Here is a 17,069-nt window from a genome sequence, read left to right on the forward strand (position 1 = left end):
GAGGTGCAGTACCTCGGGCATAGAGTAGGGGGTGGGACACTAAGGCCTGAGCCTGCCAAGGTGGAAGCCATTAGCAACTGGTGTAGACCCCAGACTAAAAAGCAAGTACTTGCGTTTTTAGGAACTGCTGGCTACTATCGCAAATTTGTTTCTAACTTCAGCACCTTGGCCAAGCCCCTAACCGACCTGACCCGCAAGAACATGCCTAGGAATGTGACATGGACGCTTGCATGCGAAGATGCCTTTTCAGCGTTAAAGACCGCCCTCGTCACTGCTCCTGTCTTGGCTGCCCCGGATTATAAACGCAGGTTCCTCGTGCAGACAGATGCATCCACCTTTGGGATTGGGGCAGTACTTAGCCAAGTGAATGCCGCCGGAGAAGAACATCCTGTTGCTTTTGCCAGTCGGAAACTACTGGATCGGGAAGTTGCCTATGCCACTATTGAAAAGGAGTGCCTTGCCATCGTATGGGCGCTAAAAAAATTGCAGCCCTACTTGTATGGCAGAGACTTTACGATTGTTACAGACCACAACCCCCTCACATGGCTGAATCGCGTATCAGGGGACAATGGAAGATTGCTGCGGTGGAGCTTGTCCTTACAACCCTACAGCTTCTCCATCCAATACAAGCGGGGAATCCAACACCAGAACGCCGAAGGACTGTCTCGACAAGAAGAACCATAGGCTCCCCAGGCCGACCTACCCCTGCCACTGTACAAGGAACTATAAATAACTGAGCAATGTGGACTAAAGTGAGCAGGCAAGAGGTCTGTGTAGACCTCATGGCGTGCTCACTTATTATGGGGGGGGAGAGGTTGTGATGGTGTGATATGTTATGTGGATGTCATTTTTTGTATATTCCTATTTTTAACAATTCCAGTTATTTTCATAGTGTTTTTCTTATTACATTGTAAGCCTATAGCCTCACTGTATCTGTCTCTTGATGACCCCCTGTAGTGCATTAATCCCTAAGGCCTTTTGTTCTCCTCTGGGAAGTAACTTGTTTGACTACCCCTGGACAAGGAAGGGGGTGGGGGAAAGAACAGCAGCTGGACAACAAGTCAGTTCCCGTAGAGACAAGGGGGTGAAAAGGCTGCATTTCAGAGAGCAGGATCCATTATTATCCTCTGGTGCGAGAGTGTTTTGGAATCTCGTTTCCCTGGACATTTTAACCTGATACTGGACTGCATTCTTATTCTGGACTATCTTATCCTTTGTGTGGTGGACTGAATATGGACCTTTTCGGATTTTTGCCTGAATAAAGGTCTTGGAATTGTTCACTCTTCGCTTGCTCTGTTGGTTGTGTGATACCAGAGAAGGACCCCGTGACAGTCTTTATTATTAACGGAAAAAGAAATCCAAACCTACAGGGCCCTGTGTGAAAAAAGTGATTGCCCCCCTAAACCTAATGTGAGGTAGCGCTGTCATTCAAGTAGGGGATACTAGCTCAGCAGCCACAAAATCAGATCCGGCACAGGTTTTCATAAATCATAACACAGTCCATGCGGTTTATTCCTCATTCATAAACCCATAGAAGCAACATAAACAGCATTACAGCATAGCGTCCATTATAGCTTCACTCTGGTTAAGCCTGTGGTCACACAGGTTACTCAATGTCCATACTCAGGCTCTTCAGCCTCATCATTATCTCACCCACGTCAGGGTTTCCTCATGGCTGTTTCCCCACGCTGCAGACATCCACTCTCTTCTCTGGGACACTCAGACGCTGGCAGCCATGACACACAGCCACTCCACAGGCTGTTAGCCAGGAGATATTTCTCTTAGCGGGACCTTCCACACTGGATCAACCGGGTCCCAGCATTCACCTCATGTGACCTACCCTGGCCACATTATATAGTCTGTAGCCTCGCCCACCGGGTCACATGGCTATGACCTCAACACAGGTCCTTCACACACACATATACACTTTACAATAGCGTTATTAAACACACCCCCTGGGTGGGTTTGGAGGTAACTAGTTCCTGACACATTGAACCAGCACCTCAGCAGTATCACTGCTGATTAACACACACATAAATCTCCATCTCAAGGCCACCCAACTTGAGATTCATAACGGTCATTCCATATTTCGCCATTTTCAGTAGACCAGGAAGCATAGACTATTATCTTTAGGTTGACTTTTGATTTTATGTGTTGTTCATATGAGCCTTTACCGTTAACTCTTGAGTTGACGTTTGTTGCAGCATATTGTGTTGTTATCTTGTGTGACAGGGACACAGAGTAACTGATCAATAGATGTTTGTTCATATGTTGATTAAACATTGTACCAGGACAGCTAGTTTGCTGACCTGCAGAGCAGTGGACAATGATCTATGCAGGTTAATTAAATACTCAAACAATGAGAGTTAAACTCAATCCACCTCTCCACTGACCTGTGGATGATGACCTGAGCCACAGATGTGGGTATAAAAAGGGATTTCTATTGTTCCACAAAAAGAATCAAATGACTTGCCAGAGCAACAGCCAGGACAACATGGCTCCATCAAGAGGGACACAGATTTGACTTTATACAAGATGTCAGCTTAGGGGACCATGGCTCCAGCTGGAGGGATACAGATCTGCTCCACTGGTCACCTGATCCCCATGGATACGTTTGGAGAATCCAGATTGGGATTATCCGGTCACCAGGCTCCATGGAGATGTTTGGAGAATCCAGGTAGTGACCCTCATGTCACCTGGAACTTATGGATACATTTGGAGAAGCTAGAATTGTGACCCTCCAGTCACCTGACCCCATGGAGACGTTTGGGGAAATCAGATTGGGATCATCAGGTCGCCTGGCCACGTGCCTCAATGGACTGTCAACTTTCTGAGATTTTCATTATCTCGTCTCTGTGAATGCCCACCTAAAGCGGGGTGCCACTGGTGGGTTTAGTCGGCCCTAGAAGCCCCAAAGTTGCATCTGTTCTAATCCCAGTGGGTCAGCGGAAGGGTGAAAAGCTATAATTTTGCACCATCTTGAGTATTTTGTTGGTACTGTTCTATATATTATTGTTTGTTTTGTGGTTCAATAAAATATTGCCACACCATTTACCCTCACCCTGTGTTGTCTTAGTAGTATTATACCCATAGGAAAGGGAGAGTGGTCACTCAATGGGATGAGCCCCGGTCCATGCGATCTCGAGCCAGCGGAATAGAGCCCCGCTGACTCCCCGTGTCTCCACACCAACCTTAGTAGCAACAACTACAATCAAGAGTTTGCAATAACTGGCAATGAGTCTTTTACAACACTATGGAGGAAATTTGGCCACTTATATTTGCAAAATTGTTGTAATTCAGCCACATTGGAGGTTTCTGAGCATGAACCGCCTTGTTAAGGTCATTACAGCATCTCAATCAGATTAAGGTCAGGAATTTGACTAGGCCACAACCAAGTCTTAATTTTGTTTTTCTTAAGCTATTCAAAGGTGGGCTTGCTGGTGTGTTTTGGATCATTGTCCTGGTGCATAACCCAAGTGCCCTTCAGTTTGAGGTCACGAACAGATGGCCAGATATTCTCCTTCTGGATTTTTTGATAGACAGCAGAATTCATGGTTCCATTTACCACAGCAAGTCTTCCAATTCCTGAAGCAACAAAACAGCCTCAGCCTTCACACTACCACCACCACCATAGCTTACTGTTGGTATGAAGTTCCTTTTCTGAAATGCTGTGTTACTTCTACACCAGATGTAGTGGGACATAGATCTTCCAAAAAGTTCAACTTTTGTCTCATCAGTCCACAGAGTATTCTCCCAAAAGTCTTGGGGATCATCAAGATGTTTTCTTGCAAAACTGACAGAAGCCTTTATGTTATTATTTCTCAGTGGTTTTCATATTGGAACTCTGCTATGCAGGCCATTTTTGCTTGTTCTTTGGATGTTGTGGGCTTTATTGTGATCTCTTGGATAAGTCGTTGCTGCACTCTTGGGGTAATTTTGGTCGGCCGACCTCTCCTGGGAAGGTTCACCTGTTATGAATGGGTCACCGAGGAGGATGGTGGAACAGGCTAAGCCACTAGGAAACCAGAGAGGTTTGTAACTGGTTGAATTGCAGACCCCTGATCCTATCAACACAACTAGCAGTAGCCGTGTAGCATTCCTATGATGCCCTAGATGCCTCATCACAGCCGGAGAACTAAGTAAGCCTAAAGCCAGAAAGGTGAAATCTAAACTGCCCTGGAGCAGATCCCCAAAGGAACAGATAGCCCCCAAACATATATTGTCGGTGAGACAAGAATTAAGCACAGACACAGGCAGAAAAATAGACTGAGCAAATGGTGGGGCCCAAGCTGTCTAGATAGAACAGGACAGAAAAGACACTGTCTGCAAACATGCAAAAACCCTGAAAAATCTAACACATCTGATATACAAAAGACCTGAGGCCGCACGACCTCACCCCCACAATATCAGCACTCTGGTGTAAACTGGGAGCAAAGCAAAGAGATACCAATACAACAGGGGACTGAACAAACTAACACAAGCTGCAGCATATGGAGCGGGGCCCAGCGCTGCCCCCAACAGGGAGTACGATGAACCCTAGCAGCAAAGCAGAAAGCAAGCAAAAGTACAACCAAATTAGATGCAAAGATTAGCAAAAGAATCACTTAGCTGAACATGAAGATCAGGCAGGAGACAGAGGAACTCCAAAAGCACAAGGAGAAAAATCACCAGCAACCACTAAGGGCAGTCTGCTCAATTATATGCTCCCAGCCAGAAACATCAGGTTCCCAATCATCACCGTCAGGTGGGGAACTTCCCTCAACCAGGCCAGCTCCACTACTCCCAGTAACCACCAGAGGGAGCAGAGGAAGTTCCAGCTCAGAAGTCCGAGCCAGGTAATTCACAACATTCACCACTGGTCCATGTTTTCACCATTTGTGGATAATGGCTCTCACTGTGGAGTCGCTGGAGTCCCAAAGCTTTAGAAATGGTTTTATAACCTTTTCCGGACTGATAGAGCTCAATTACTTTATTTCTCATTTGTTAAAGAATTTCTTTGGATCGAGGCATGATGTCTAGCTTTTGAAAATCTTTTGTTCTACTTCACTTTGTCAAGCAGGTCCTATTTAAGTGAGTTCTTCATTGCGAACAGGTGTGCCAGTAATCAGGTCGGGGTGTGGCTAGGGAATGTGACCTCAGCTTCCCAAAGATCTGATAAATCACAGTTAATTTATGTTTTAAGGGGGACAAACACTTTTTCTCACAGGGCCCTGTAGGTTTGGATTTCTTTTTCCCTTATTAATAAAGACCTTCATTTATAAACTGCATTTTGTGATTACCTGTGTTATTTTTGTCTAATATTTACATTTGTTTTATGATCTGAAACATTTGAGTGACAAACATGCAAAAGAATAGGAAATCAGGAAGGGGCAAACACTTTTTCACACCACTGTATCCTTGCATGTTATGTTTCTAGTAAAATTATTACTTAGTAGGCAGGAAATCCAATTCTAAATTTTGAACTTGCACCTTACAACCCACTTGGAAAACAGAAACACAAGTTCAGACACTACAGCTCCCAGCATGGCCTTAAACATCTATACTGATGTAGGGAAGTGGACTGACCTGTGGACCTGTCTGCAGTAGGAAGGTGAATGCAAAATGTGCTGTAAAAGTGCTTGACATGAACTGGTGAATACGTATGTGGGGAGACAGCTAGAGACAGTGAAAGATGGTAAAGTACTGGGTTTTGACCACTAGGGGAGACCAAGAACAGCAGGAAAAGGAGACTATGCAGTACTAGAGTTTGGCCACAAGATGGAGGCAGAGAGCAGTGAGGAAAGGGCTTAACAGCAGCTTAAGGCTAGGAAACCGCATAGTCATGGTGGGCGGAGTTACAGGAGCTCGAGAGGGGAATTCCCAGGGAGGGGAATAAATAGGCAGAGAGAGTTCCAGAAGGAAGCCAGTCCAGGAGGAGGAGTTCAGCAGTGCAGGAGACTGAAGGAGGAAGAGACAGAGAGGAAGAACTCTGGGAGGAGACTGGAAGGAGAAATGGTCAGGGGGGTGGCCCTGACAGGAGAGCCGCAGGACAGAGGAAGCCTGGGGGTACCAGACGGACGGACTCGGGCAGGTGAAGTACTGTGATGGTGGGCCTAAGGCAGCCACAGTGAAAGAGCCGTGAGGGACGTCACAGTAAAGGACAGAGAAGGTGAAAGGTACCCGGGCCTGTGCGTAGAAGCTGTCATGCTGCGGCCGTCGGGAGGGCGGCCAATAAAGAGGACCTGTTGAACACACATCGGTTTCTGTCTCCAGTCTGTTTGCAGCGAAAAAGGGACCACCCCCCAGTCGGCGCATGTACCTACACTGACTCAATAGTTAGAAACCCTGAAACATACATTTGATAAGTTCACAAGACAGAAGGGAAATGACAGCAGGAGCAGGCTTGTGTAAGTAAAATGTATCCGTTGTTTGTTTGTTATTTTTTTTTCCATTGGTCATGTTCCTCCCTGAGTGACTGTTTACTCAAAATGTTTTCTTTTTCTAATTACCCCTTGGATGGGACCAGCTGAACCACCATTCAGGCCTCTGAGATATGATTTGTTATGTCCAATTAGTTTATTTTTCACAAGCTAGACGTCATTGTGGATTTCTCCAGGGATTGTATGTATAAAACAGTGTTCTGCAATCGTGGATTCTATGCATTTATGAACAAAATAGTGACAAAGGGTTACAAATCCGGGAAGCGATGTAGAAATAGGAAATTAAGTTATCAGGGGAAACATTTGCAACTTTTAAAGTAGAACATTTGTTAGGAGATTGCATGACAATGCGGAACTGTGTAATAGATTGATTTCTGACAGGAGAAAGAAAGAAACAAAGAAAGAAAGAAAGAGAAAAGAGTACCAAAAATTAGAATAACCATAATAGTAATTAAAAAGTGAGAGAGGAAAAGAAAAAAGTGATTGAAATGGAAAGGACATAAAAGGGAAGGAGCATGGAATCGAGAAAGGAGGAAATAAGGAAAACTTAAAGAAAAAAAAAAAAAGAGGAATGAGGAGAATAATGAGAACATATTTCACGAGCAAATTTGTCATCCATATTCCATGCATTTTTCACAGATTAAAATAGGGCGTTAATGTAAAACAGGGAAATTAAAATAGATTCTCTTTCTTCACACCCATTTTATAAAAACGTTTTGCTTTTGTGGTCTGTTTTACAGCTAGAAGTTTTCCCACCAAAGTAAAGTTGAGCAAAAATATTCACAGTATCCTGGTCCATGGCCATCATATCAAAGGCACGCGGACCTCCTACCACCGCGACATCCATGGCAATTCTTGTGGTTAGTGACGTCATTCATGTGGTTGCACTGAAAGATAATGACTTAGTGGTTGCCTTCCGATCAGCAGAGGCGCAGAAAGCTGGATGTTTGCAGGTAGGAGGATTTTCCTTGGTAATTGTGGCAGCTGCGCTGGAGCACTGCCCTGTAAATCTTTTTGATCAACTCTAATCAGTATTCCATCAGTATTTGATCAGTTTTTGGATTCATATTTGTATTTTTTTTTATTATCATCCCTTTTGCATAATAGGCAAAAAATATCATTGAATGCAAATATGGATACAAAAACCGAACAACTGATGAAACACCGCTGCTGACGTATCATTGTACTTCTGTATTGCGGATCGGTATTGTGAAAGTATCAAATGCACTTGTGTAAAAGAGATCTAAGAAAGCAAATCAGAAGAGAAGGAGGGGCAAATGAACAGAGGACGAATACAACAGAAAAGGGTGAAAACTGGAAAAAAGAAAAGTAAAATAAAAAAATACAGTATATATAATAAGTAAAAAGGGAAATGTAAAAGTGAAGGTATGGGAAAAGGAAACAGGCAAGCAAGGACAGATGAACTGGTGGAAAAGAGAAATTACAAGACAAAGTAAGGTGTCATTCAGACATCTGTCTTTTTCGCTTATGAGAATATTGGACTGATTATTTTGGTCAGACTGGTGAGAGTTTGATCGGAGTGTGCTATGAGGGGCATCCGAATTTCTCGTATATGGAGAAATAAAAAAAAAAAAATGTCTCCTCCTTCTCCATTCTGACAATTGGTGAAAATTGGACCATCGGATGTCATCCGAGTGCAGTCTGATTTTTTTATTGGTCCATTGACTTGCATTACTGATTTTGATGCGACCCTTGGAACAAAATCGGACATGTCCTCAATATTTTCTGCAGACCACTTGGTCCAAGTAAAAATTGGACATGTAAATGACCTCATAGAATAACATGGGTACGAGTGCTATCCGTGAAAAATAAGGATAGAACTCGGATGTCTGAATGAGATCTAAAACGGAAGAGAAAAGGGAAGAAAAATTAAAAGAGATGGGATCGATGCAAAAATAAAATGTAAAAAAGGTAGGAACAGGAAAATGGAGCGGCAGGAACATACCCAGGGGGAATGTGGAAAGAAATGTTATGGGAAATCATAGGAATAAAAAATAAATTGGAATGAGATAGAAAAGTGGGAAAAGAAATCAGAGTGCAAACAAAGTAACTAAGTGAAAAAAGGGAAAGGAAAAGAAAAATGAACTGGTAGAAAGATGAAATAAGAGAAAAGGAAATGGTAAAGAAAATGAAAGGAAAATACGAACGAGTAGAAAATGAGAGAAAGAAAGGAAAGTAACAAGATGGAAAGGAAAAAAAGGTGAAGAAAAGGGAACGTGGACATGAGAAGGAGAAGTAAACGGAATGAAATAGAAAAAGAAATTAAGTAAAAAGTGACATGGAAAGAATAAGGACAATGGGGAAAGAAAAGAGACCGTACAGAAGACAATACCAGAAATCAGCAAATCATTGACAAGTCTCTCAGCCGATGGGTCCATTCATCTTCATTGTTTGAATCTGATATAAATCCAGTAATTATGGGGATAAATCGTTTTCACTCAGTGTCGAACGTTTCATGTTCACAGTTTGTTTCGTTCTTACAGTTTTCTATATAAATGTTCCAGTTAACAAAATTCTTCAAAGACGACGGAGGCCACGTCAGAGCTCAGTCCTCCCACACCGAACATACAGCAGTCACCTGTGGTTCTGACTAATTGGGTGTTAGACGCCATACTAGTCCCTGCAGGGGATCGATTGATTTCTGCAGGTAGAAAATGGCGTTGAGGATGCGAGTGCTCGAAAGAACAGAGGGAGGTGAGAGGTTTCTATGAAGGAGGTGAACAATTTCTGCCAGGCTGAAGTATATGAGATTTCAGGACACAATGGACGGCTCATATAAATTCACAAATCTGCAGATTTAGAGTCATAAGAGTAACGGTGGAAGATTAAAGGTTTAACTTTTGTGTTTTTTTAAATTATTAGAAATCACCGTAGAATGCAGAACATTGCTGCCGAGCAAAGCTTCAAGAGAACGATACAATGTATCACTGCGGAGCCAAGCAAAGTAGCCACCGTGTATACAAGCAGAGAGTATGTGTAATGGCTCGGAAATATATTTTCGCTACTGTATATAAAATTTATTTCAGTGCAGACACCAACAACAAAAAAGGTGAAGTTTTCATTCTAAAATATGAAATGACGAAGGTAACACTTAACACCACCAATGTAGCGTCCTCTACTGGAGACCCACAGACACGAGAAGAACATGGTATATGAAATGACATTGGCATGTGTCTGGGTCGGCCTCCACCGAGCCGGGGCGTAATGGCGGCCAACGGTCACAGTGGTATCGCTGGCCAACAGCCCCTGATAGTGTGATGACCCCGGCTCTTTTCTGGCAATTTGTAGCAGCTCTCCACACTCCCACTTCATATAGCACTATACGGGCACCAAAACGTCTCCTCCCAGCCTGGACCTCGGCATCCACGACACCTCAGGCTTAAAGGAAAGGACCTCAGCTCTTTGTCACCGCTGAAAACTAAGGATTGTGTCTAGACATCGCTCCTCTGATCCCTAACGCACGTCGTCTGGCAGTTAGGCATTTCTTAAACCAAACAGGACACTATAAAAAAAAAAAAAAAAAGAGAGGGGAGCCAGCGCCGCTTAAAGATAGAACGCATAGCATAAAGTGCATATGCACATAATATCTAACTGTATTCAAAATGAGATATTTGGCAAAAAAATTGATCAATTCATTTGAGCCACCCCGCCGCGCCAAGGCAATCTCATATGGGGGTCCTACTCTACGTTTTTAATAAATACTGTGCCATACGGCCTCCTAAATACATTAAAAGCAAGACCACATTAAGTGCAATCTGTACCTGAGCATATCTTGATCGCTCCCATGAAGCCAGATAAGGCAAGTGCAGATGAAGGCCAACCAGGTCTGAATGTAGACATGTCAGGTTTAGCCTCCACACATTGCCCGACCAGGAAACATAGATGAAGGGCGATGCAGGCTCAAACACAGGTGCACAATTAAATAAAGCTTGGGGCAGGGTGGGGCTGCTGTGTGTGTGCACAGCAGCCTAGATCCATCACAGTGAACACAGAAAAAATGGCGAACATAACCCAGCGCACACGGCAAAAGTGGTGGTCAGCCACATACCAACATACAAAAAAAAAAAGACAGGGGAGCCAGCGCCGCTTTATGCTATGCATTCTATCCTTAAGCGGCGCTGGCTCCTTTCTCTTTTTTTGTATGTTGGTATGTGGCTGACCACCACTTTTGCCGTGCGCGCTGGGTTATGTTCGCCATTTTTTCTGTGTTATCTGTGATGGATCTAGGCTGCTGTGCACACACACACAGCAGCCCCACCCTGCCCCAAGCTTTATTTAATTGTGCACCTGTGTTTGAGCCTGCATCGCCCTTCATCTATGTTTCCTGGTTGGGCAATGTGTGGAGGCTAAACCTGACATGTCTACATTCAGACCTGGTTGGCCTTCATCTGCACTTGCTTTATCTGGCTTCATGGGAGCGATCAAGATATGCTCGGGTATGGATTGCACTTAATGTGGTCTTGCTTTTAATGTATTTAGGAGGCTGTATGGCACAGTATTTATTAAAAATGTAGAGTAGGACCCCCCACATGAGATTGCCTTGGCGCGGCGGGGTGGCTCAATTGAATTGATCAATTTTTTTGCCAAATATCTCATTTTGAATACAGTTAGATATTATGTGCATATGCACTTTATGCTATGCGTTCTATCCTTAAGCGGCGCTGGCTCCTTTCTCTTTTTTTAAACAGGACACTATGTCCCATGCGACTGCACAAATTTCGTTGTCCATTATCCATTTGTAGAAGCCATCCTCTTCCTTTTTTCATCTTCAGCTTTTTTTTACAGATGGTGTTATGTTTGCATCACAAATTCATAATAATTTCATTGAATCCATTCTTCCCTCTACCCGTGAAATGTTCCTTGTGCCATTGGCTGAAACACAACCCCATAGCATGATTGATCCATTTTATCCTCATCGATCCACACTACTTGTTTCCAAAATGTTTCAGGCTTGTTTAGATGTTCTTTTGCATACTTCTGGCTCCGAATTGAATGGTGAGGATGCAGGAGAGGTTTTCTTCTGATGACTCTTCCATGAAGGCCATATTTGGGCAGGTGTCTCTAAACAGTAGAACAATGTACCACAACTTCAGAGTCTATTAAATATTTCTCAAGGTTTTTTGCAGTCAAGCAGGGGTTCCGATTTGTGTCTCTAGCAATCCTACGAGCATCTCTCACTGAAATTTTGCTTGGTCTCCAAGGCCATATCTTGACCGCCACTGTTCCTGGTACCGGCCATTACTTAATTATATTTCAAAATGAGGAAATGGCAACTTGAAAACGCTTTGTTATCTTCTTATAGCCTTCTTCTGCTTTGTGGGCCTCCACCATTTTCATTTTCAGAGTGCGAGGCAGCTTCTTAGAAGAATCCATGGCTGCTGTTTTTGGCATAAGGTTAGAAGAATGGTTGGGTATACTGCCCATATATTCAAGAATATAACTACTATAATACTGCTCCTATGTACAAGAATATAACTACTATAATACTGCTCCTGTGTACAAGAATATAACTACTATAATACTGCTCCTATGTACAAGAATATAACTACTATAATATTGCCCCCTATGTACGAGAATATAACTACTATAATACTGCTCCTATGTACAAGAATATAACTACTATAATATTGCCCCCTATGTACAAGATTATAACTACTATAATACTGCTCCTATGTACAAGAATATAACTACTATAATATTGCCCCCTATGTACAAGATTATAACTACTATAATACTGCTCCTATGTACAAGAATATAACTACTATAATACTGTCCCCTATGTGCAAGAATATAACTACTATAATACTGCCCCTATGTACAGGAATATAACTACTATAATACTGTCCCCTATGTACAAGAATATAACTACTATAATACTGTCCCCTATGCACAAGAATATAACTACTATAATACTGTCCCCTATGTACAAGAATATAACTACTATAATACTGTCCCCTATGTACAAGAATATAACTACTATAATACTGTCCCCTATGCACAAGAATATAACTACTATAATACTGTCCCCTATGTACAAGAATATAACTACTATAATACTGCCCCTATGTACAGGAATATAACTACTATAATACTGCCCCCTATGTACAAGAATATAACTACCATAATACTGCCCCTATGTACAAGAATATAACTACTATAATACTGCCCCCTATGTACAAGAATATAACTACTATAATACTGCCCCTATGTACAAGAATATAACTACTATAATACTGCCCCTATGTACAAGAATATAACTACTATAATACTGCCCCTATGTACAAGAATATAACTACTATAATACTGCTCCTATGTACAAGAATATAACTACTATAATAAAGTTTACCACTATGATGCAGTTTCTGGATCTGAGCTCCTGCTATGTAGATATGTGGGTTTTGCTGGTGACCTCTTCTGTCTCTTTGTTTTAGTATTTATTACTTGTTTGGCAGCAGATTTGCCTCTGATGAGATTTGACTGGAAACATAAGATGTCTTGTGGCTTCAGTAACTGTTTAAGTGAAACCTGACCTGGCCCCAGAGGATGTAAATATAATCACAAATTAAAATAAATGTCTGAACTGGATAATAAGTAACATTTCATAACTTTTCTTCCTCTTTTTCACCAGTGATTATTATGGGGTTCCTAAGTGGTCATTTATATTCACAAATCAAAAGAACAGAGATATTGATGGGCGCAGAAGAGAAGTTGGTGGCGAAAATAAACCGAGTGAGTTTTCAATTAAAGCGTGAGTACACGAAGGAAAGGAAGCTGCAAACTTTTCCTTTATTTAATTTTTTTAATTACTTTTAGCACCTTTTAATTTGTCTATTTTACTTTCTTCTCTATTTTATAGATTTATATATTCGCTTTTAGTTTAATTAGGAGAGGAATAAAAAAAATCTATGAATTTGATTATTTCTTCAATGGTTGAGTCACAATTCACTGATTATTTTTTTAGAAAGTCCTGTGGCGGGGTCAAGTAAGTGAGGCTTCAGAAATCAGTGCACAATCAGAACTGAAACCAGTCAGAGACCGGTCAGAACATCGGATGCTATTGATGAAGCGCTAAGCGACATTCACAGAATTTCTTATTGGATTCTAATGAGCCTCATTCCTAGTAACCAGTCTAATAATCACTGATCTGTGATCAAAACATGAACGTAACACAAATTCTGCTATTAATACAATAATAACCATTGTGAGGAAGATCAGACCGCTGCCGCCAAATTGTGACGGACAGCAGACCCCGTGACACCAATAGGTCACGATCCCACCACCGACACAGGTTTGTCAGCGGATGGAGGGACGCAACGCGACGCACTGCCGGCACATGGCTATCACAGGCACAGTGGGGGCTTATCTTAGTTATCCCACCACTGGTACCATGTGGCAAAAACACAGCAAGCTAATCTTGCTCTAACAATTTACCGCAGGGAGGTATTTTGGATGCCCCATCACTGCTAACAACCTTCCAAGAACTGCTGGGATTTATGTATATCCCACTTTCTCAGTTCCACTTTGGAACGCGCAGCTCTCCAGCACCCCCCCCTTACCCTCAGGTCAGTCAGGGAACTGCACCTAGGATAATTAGTCGCCGGACGGGCTGCTTGTTGTGCACGGGCAATTAGACTACTGCAGTAAGGGAATTATCAATGCTGTGGCCTCAACCACTCATTCAGCAATATAAGACCCTTCTGTACTGCCAGCTAGCCTCACCAGCCGCGCACACCACGCTGCCACCAGCCACGCTTTACTTAATCAAAAAGTTAATTAAGTGGGTCCGTGACCAACCCCAAATTAGTAGCGATTATCTAAAAAAGGCGTATAGTTCGCTTCTTAGAGCATGGAGACAGAGCTAATAGATTTTATCATTTATTCCCAAAAGAATGCGGGCAGTGATTGCATAGATAAAAGTTGCTATAAAGTTGAGACATTACATATGTACAATACAAATATAACATAAAGGGGATTAAAAAGACAGAAAGTAACACTCACATGTGCGTAGTCGGTATCAGGCAGACCATGTGGCTGGGGGAGGGGCGCTTAACCAAGCGTCCCCACTCATCGGCACGTCTCTCTGGCAGGAGGACTCCAGCTGAACTGACTGGAATTTGCTAGGGAATACCTATAACCTAGGGTCTGTGACCTGATGAAATGGGCGGTCTGGAGAGGTCCAACCTCCCTCTCTCCAAGTTATGATTTGGCTACAAAACTTAGAATAACTATATCTAAACGAGAAAAACCCGTACCAACACACACATAGGGCATCATTGTTTGTGATTTACCGAATAGAATCCGAAGACACCAAGCATGCCATAATTAAGACCCTCCATTTGGGAATGTTAGGGACGGCGGAACGCACCAAATATAAATAATAGGAGGTGCGTTCACCACCCGGGGTGCACCGTGCGGTAGATGTAAAGGCCGCTGCGGGATAATGTCAGACTCGCTAGGAGGCGGAGTACTGCGCTCGGGTTGACGTTACCCGAGGTGCTAGGACAGACTCTGTTTTAGCACAGAGACGCCCTAGAGTAAAATAAGGCGTAGACGCCGGGCCTGTTACTTCACAGGGCCAGCCGACATGTGGCGTCACAGCCGCGAATGCCATGAGGTGCTGCAGAGTGCAGCGTGGCGGAAGGTACAGCCGCTTAACGACAGTGTCGGGGAACCGGACACCGTCGGACGCTAATTTAAGGTGCGGTAAGCACAGTGGCGCATAGCTTTCCACTACCTGGCACTCACTAAAACATACACTCTGTCCACATTCGTAATATCAGAGGGTAGGGGTTTCCAATGAGTCAGTCACCAGACACATGCATCCGTCACCATACACACATAGCAAATAAAGTCTACACTAGCGCATGGCCGAGCCGCCATGCGGGCTTTTTATAGCCATGCGCTTCCGGGACCTTCCAGTCTTCTGAGAAGGACCAATCAGATCCGAAGCAGGACCTGAGCATGTGACCCCTGCTCTCCACTGAGAGGTTGTCTTGTGGGCATGCCCAGGAGCACGGCGAGAGGACTTAGCCTCTAGAGCGGTTCTCTGCAAAGCAGGTTGCGCTACCATTGCTGGACCAGCAACGTCCAGACTCAGAGAGCGGGTCTGAGCAGAACGACAGGATCGCTGAGATTGCTGAGCAGGTCCCTGAGCGGTCGGAGGGGAATGGGAGACCGCTGGATGTACAGCTCTGGATTCCTGTTGTGCAGTCTCAGAAATCCGATGCCTAACAGGGAGCAATCCATATCTCAGTTTCTGGAGAGATTAGCATTTTGCCAGAGCCACCGTAGGGAAGCCGGGTCCGCGCAGATCACAGAAATGTTAGTTTCGTTTTTCTGTCGCGATCGGTGCCCATGCTAGCCTATTTTAATATCTCACACAGTTATATTTCAGACACATGTCCCAGAGGACAAAGGACTTCCTTTAGCTGTGCAGGGAGGGGGGAGGAGAAGAATTCTAAACTGAGGCTTCAGGTTTCACAGAGCTGCACGCAGGAAGACGCTGGTGTGTGTGTTGTGCTGGTGTGTGTGTTGTGGGGGGGGGGGGTTGCAGCCACATGACAGAGGTATTTTCTAGAATGCTCCAGAAACATATGTACAGTACATTACAACCATATTAGTGTAGAGTTAATTTTACTTGACGTGGAACTATTGTACATGGGAGCAGTATTATAGTAGTTATATTCTTGTACATAGGAGCAGTATTATAGTAGTTATATTCTTGTACATAGGGGGCAGTATTATAGTAGTTATATTCTTGCACATAGGGGCAGTATTATAGTAGTTATATTCTTGTACAAAGGGGCAGTATTATAGTAGTTATATTCTTGTACATAGGAGCAGTATTATAGTAGTTATATTCTTGTACATAGGGGAAGTATTATAGTAGTTATATTCTTGTACATAGGAGCAGTATTATAGTAGTTATATTCTTGTACATAGGGGCAGTATTATAGTAGTTATATTCTTGTACATAGGAACAGTATTATAGTAGTTATATTCTTGTACATAGGGGGCAGTATTATAGTAGTTATGTTCTTGTACATAGCAGCAGTATTATAGCAATTATATTATTGTACATAGGGGCAGTATTATAGTAGCTATATTCTTGAATATACGGGCAATATTATAGTAGTTATAGTCTTGTGCATAGCGGCAGTATTATATTAGTTATATTCTTGTACATAGGGGGCAGTATTATAGTAGTTATATTTTTGTACATAGGAGCAGTATTATAGTAGTTATATTCTTGTACATAGGGGACAGTATCATAGTAGTTATATTCTTGCAAATAGGAGCAGTATTATAGTAGTTATGTTCTTGTACATAAGGGCAGTATTATAGTAGCTATATTCTTGCACATAGGAGCAGTATTATAGTAGTTATATTCTTGTACATAGGGGGCAGTATTATAGTAGTTATATTCTTGCACATAGGAGCAGTATTATAGTAGTTATATTCTTGTACATAGGGGGCAGTATTACAGTAGTTATATTCTTGCACATAGGAGCAGTATTATCGTAGTTATATTCTTGTACATAGGGGGCAGTCTTATAGTAGTTATATTCTTGTACATAGGGGGCAGTAGTATAGTAGTTATATTCTTGCACATAGGAGCAGTATTATAGT

General features: G+C 42.7%; 1 protein-coding gene and 1 long non-coding RNA gene across 3 annotated transcripts in view; one reads left to right on the forward strand and one right to left on the reverse strand.

Annotated features, from left to right (window-relative positions):
* CRHR2 (corticotropin releasing hormone receptor 2) overlaps positions 1-17,069 on the reverse strand; it is a 320,584-nt gene that overhangs the window by 180,185 nt on the left and 123,330 nt on the right. The window lies entirely within an intron of this gene.
* Positions 13,081-17,069, forward strand: part of LOC141095826 (uncharacterized) — a 139,259-nt gene continuing 135,270 nt past the window's right edge. Inside the window, exon 1 of the long non-coding RNA XR_012233480.1 lies at positions 13,081-13,169. This is a non-coding gene — a long non-coding RNA (uncharacterized lncRNA). The remainder of the gene's footprint in view (positions 13,170-17,069) is intronic.

Source organism: Dendrobates tinctorius, unplaced genomic scaffold (assembly GCF_039654945.1).
Source record: "Dendrobates tinctorius isolate UK_male_01 unplaced genomic scaffold, ASM3965494v1 ptg000070l, whole genome shotgun sequence".
Taxonomy (NCBI): domain Eukaryota; kingdom Metazoa; phylum Chordata; class Amphibia; order Anura; family Dendrobatidae; genus Dendrobates; species Dendrobates tinctorius.